Consider the following 5,156-nt stretch of genomic DNA (forward strand, 5'->3'; position numbering starts at 1 on the left):
AGGTACAGCCGCCCCCATCACTCATTTTCATTTTGTCGCGGTAAATTGGAATTGGTGCGGGGAAATTGAATTTTTTACTGTAATTGGCTGTGCCATTTTAAATATACAAGGTTTAATGATAGTTATATACAGGGTATTTGTGATGGGTGTTTTTTCCGGATGTCTGCCATTTTGTAGCGGTAAGTTTGAATTTGTGCGGGAGATTTGAATTTTTGAATTTGCGGATGTCGACTTTAAAGAATAACTAATGTTGCTGTTGAAGACAAACAATTCTATGATATCAAAGACGATCCTTAGCCTTGATATTCATTACAAGCTACCGTATAAATATTATCATTAATGTTTATCATTTTTAACTCCGATATGAGGGGGTTCGTCCATAACAGCCGTAATTTTGACATAAAGTTGACTTTAGTTCAAGAAGACTCTTGCGTGATTGTGAAAATGGCCCTAATTATTCAGGGTCTTTAAGTGTATTACACTAAACAAGACTCTTAATTACGTTGTTAATTACTTGTCACTCTGTGCAATTGGAAATGCTATCAATTAAAACGGGTTCGTTGCCTTACTAATAACTATTTCGCGTTTCGAAGATTTATTTGAAGTGTTATAGTGCTATTGGCACAGGTGCAAAAATGCTCCACACCTGTATATATCTGATTACTGCAGGGATTACTGTTTATTGATGTTCGAATTTACCACCACTATACATTTCATGAATGAGTAGATGCTAATTACAGAAAACTATACTACCGATATAGTGTAACGCCAACAAATCCCCAATAAGAGGCGCCACAATCGGAAATTCAAAAATTCAAATCTCCCGCACAAATTCAAATTTAATAGTTCAGTTAGTGAAACTAGCTTGCAATGTGGAACATTTTCCTATACTAAATTACCTTCAAAAAACATCGGGACACACGTTGACCGGTCCCCCAGACAGGCTGTTCAAAATTTCCAAATTCATTAAATTGTTTGTATTTTTGACAAAGTTTCTTATACATATTCATGATTATTTTATATTTATTCCGAAAAATATATTTAAGTACATATCACTTTAATTGAAAAATAAACATAAGTATTTTTAATATGAAATTTCAGTGCCATTTAATCATGGAAATCCAAATAGCTTAGTATGAGTGCGAATATTCTCTTCTCCTGGTTATATAGGGTGTTCCCATTTATTGAGTGAACGAGGAAACTAAAGCTAACAAATAACTGAAGAGAGATTTAGATACAGATAATACTGTTATCTATTATGGGTGGGGTATTACCCTCGGTATTAACGTTACAGAACATTTTTAAATTATTAGAGGGTGTTCCAAAATAAACATTCTTAAGGAAATGATTATTTCGCCGCTAGATGGTGACAAAATATCTTGCATTTTGAGCGCATTTCCACAACAAAATGTGCTATTTTACCGGTTAATCTTAAGAGCTAATGTCCTACTTTTTCTGCTATTTGTTTCGTTATGGTGTGGAGGACTGCACCGCACCAAGGAAGCATTTTTTTTCTGTGTCGCTTGAGAAAAACGTTATTTTAAAATAAGCAAGTTGGTCTCACGTACCTATTGGTATAACTGGAAGTGCCATTAACTTATATATTTTAGATAACTTTTCTCTTATTGACATTAGTATACTGTCAAATTTTCAAAACATTCCGAAGTTTCTTTTTTGAGATATAGATAATCGACACTTGTTGTGAGACATCTTGTATATTGACGCATTTTCATCTCAACTTTGACTTCTTTATGGGTTTCCTTTAACGATTTTTCAGGTAATTTTTCAAAAAAAATGCTCCTTATGTGATGGTTTTGTCTGTCTGTTCCTCGGCTACCTCGAGAACAAAAAGAGACAGTGATGTCAAATGAACTTGTTCCGATCGTTCCGCCGATTTTTCCTTAATAATTTGAGGTTTTGAGGAACCATCGTCGAAATTATCCGCAGCTATAGGGGTGCAGCTAGGAGGGGGCCTATTGGGGATCTTGAATCTCTTGAATCAGCTCCCTCCCAAATCAAGTCCCTTGTTACGCCGCAGCGCAACTGTCACCGAAAACGATCATATCATTTAAGGGTCGCTGCAGATGTAGTGATGACTCGAACCACCTAGGACTCTCATTCAAACTAAAAATTTATGCGAAATTAGGTACAATGTAAAGGCCGGGATGGAAAAAATTATGACAGCAAACATAAAAGACGTGATACACTACAGCAGCGCGTGCATGTCATGATTCCGTAAGCAGTGGCGGCACTCCATTCGGGCCAAATTACATCGGAGTTGTGCCCGCCAAATCCTTTGAATTTTATATACAAAGCAGCAACTTCACCCACAGTGGCAGTGGCAATCTGGTTACAAGCTGAGAATTCGCAAAATACTTTATCACCGACACTTGAAGATAGGTAGGTAGTAGCTTTCAGTTATAGGGTTTCGATAATTCCTTTTTCATAAAAAGTAATTTAACGCTCGCTCTACTTTTGCTGTACGATTTCATTTACAACGGGGATGATTTAAAAAATCCACCACAGATTGAGAATCCCCGGAAATTATTTTTAATTTCAATTTATGCTACATTTCCTGAGGCAAAATATGCCGATAACTGTAGATGTAATTCGTGTTGGTGAAATTAAGTTATATTACCTTTCAGTAAGCTATGCGGCAATAAATTATGCTTTTTCTAGCCGTCCATATATTTTTATCTGTACCTCTTTGTCCATCTCGCCTAATGTTAATGCATAATGTGTAATGCCTGCAGTTTGCCAGTAAACAACTAGCAAACGGAACATAATGCATACATAGGTACCTGCCTTTCGAAATATTTTTTATTATAGGTAAATGAGATCTCGTTGGAAAAATTTAAAAATCATCCGAACATAAATAATTAAATTGTAATAAAAGTTATTGAAGCGTATTGATTCGGGCTTTAATTTGAAATACAGCAGCGCTCCAGTTTCGTTTTTACACATGAATGATTTTTTTGTTCGCAAGTCGTATTTGTTTTGCACATATTTAGAGGACTTTCTATTGTTGATATTTAGTTTTGTTTGCTCTACAATACCTCTAAAGCTTTGTTGTGGTTGTTGTGTTCTAGACATCTACTCTTGTTTTTGATCTTAGTCCGCTAATTCTATTGTTGAAGGTACACAAGTGGAGCGAGTTTTAATAAGACAAAGTAACTGGAAATTACATTAGAAGCAAGCGATGCTTCACAGGTTGATATAATAGTTGAGATTCACAGCTTCCATAATTCTAGAAAGGTTTTAGAACTTCTGTTAAACCCGAACTTTACTTGTCTGTGGGTGTGAAATTTATACATAAGTTGGTAGTAGCGCTTAACAATTTGTAACCGATCCCATGGCATTGTTTAAAATACTAAACAATGCCTACACCTCAGTATACCTATAAGCAGTTCATAATCGCCAAAACTTCCCTAAAATTACTACAGCTTTTTAAAAAAAATTTGACCAATTTATTACAATTTTATGTTTGAGTATATAATATTATAGTATTATAGTCCACTAATTTAGATGTCAACTCTGGGTCCTAGTGAGTGACCTCCATTTTTGTATACACATTTATTACAGAGTTTAAACAACTAGCAGAAGTACGAGTCGACTAACGAAGTTATTGGAAGTCAACGAAGTCACGAAGATCAGTTTTTCGCCAATATGACGATTTCTATTCTTTGCAGAAGTGTATTATGAAAATTATGTATATCATCAAATTCTGTATAAAATAAATCATTTACAATTTTGTCAGGCTCTTCGTTTTTATCTTAGACCGCGGAGTAGGTATTATAGAGAACTTTCTAGAATCTAGAACAAAGCCCCATCAACTCGACCATAGATTAGTCGCCCGCGGTAATAAGAATAAAAGGGACTATTCAATTCATCTAACATATGTCACATTTCGACCAGTGAGATGTCGTGATTTCAAATTGGTGAGCCAATGGAAAGGAATTATAGTGACAACTGCACGTGTGGTAATTTCAGCGATTATTCAATGACATTTGTCAAACTTCGACCAGTGAAATGTCGCGATTTTTTTTCGTATTGAGCGGAATATTCTTCTTAATTTGTTAATAAATTTCGGCAACCGACTGATCATAATATCTTTTAATTTGATCACTCATAACGAATTAGCTTGGAGCACAACAGTATATTATATACCGCGGGACTGAAGTAGTAGGTACTTTTAATCCCGAAGGTATTGTTTATAGCCCGACCGAAGGGAGGGCCATAATTTACCTGAGGGATTAAGACTACTACTTCAGTCGCAAGGTATATACGATATTTTTCGTACTTCCGAAATTGAAACACTTAAGTATGGAGTTAGACAACGTGTTCTTTCAAAAAATCGCTGCTTAACAAGTTACCATAGGAACGTTGCGTTGGTACGACAATCCCTATGCTATGGTAACAAAAATAATTTGGAAACTGTCATTGCTAGTGTCATAATTTTGGTGGTGGGTGACAAAGGTGTATTTGATATTGATAAAAAGCAGCCAAAGTAGGTAAAGAATTGATACCACCGAAATTCAAAAAAACTATATGAGCAGCAGTACGATGCGTTTAGGAAGTAGTGCCGCATACAAAATGTGGAACAACCTACTGAAATTGCCTAGTTAGTAATTTCATCCTTCCGGGATTTTCGTCCAAATTGAATCCCGGCGGGACAAAAAGTGACACTTCAATCCTTGTCATAATGGAGTGAAGTTGTCACTTTAGTCTCGGAAGTACGAAAAAGATCAAATAGAATCAATAACAAAATTATTATCGTCATGGAAATAATGCCATGGGCTTCAAGATTATTACGTATATCGGGTGATCAAAAAGTAGTGCGGACAGTTTGCATTTTCCGTAAAACTAAACATGTATAACGTTGGTAACATACCAAAAGTAATTTATGTAAAAGCAGTGGTGGATCAATTTAATCACTAATACATAACTAAACTACCTTCTAAACAAGTTTGCCAATTCCTTAAGTAAAAAACATTAAAAACTTAAAGCGTCCAATTTAAACTGTCTGCAGTTCTTTTTGATCGCCCGATACATTCGCGTGGATAATTACGCATAATTTTTCTTTTGATTCATTGAATAGCCACTCCTTCGAATACCATTCGTAGTCGAAGTATTTGTGGATTATTTTTGAGGTGCTC

This window comes from Photinus pyralis, unplaced genomic scaffold, assembly GCF_008802855.1.
Source record: "Photinus pyralis isolate 1611_PpyrPB1 unplaced genomic scaffold, Ppyr1.3 Ppyr1.4_LG2, whole genome shotgun sequence".
In the NCBI taxonomy this organism is placed as follows: Eukaryota; Metazoa; Arthropoda; class Insecta; order Coleoptera; family Lampyridae; genus Photinus; species Photinus pyralis.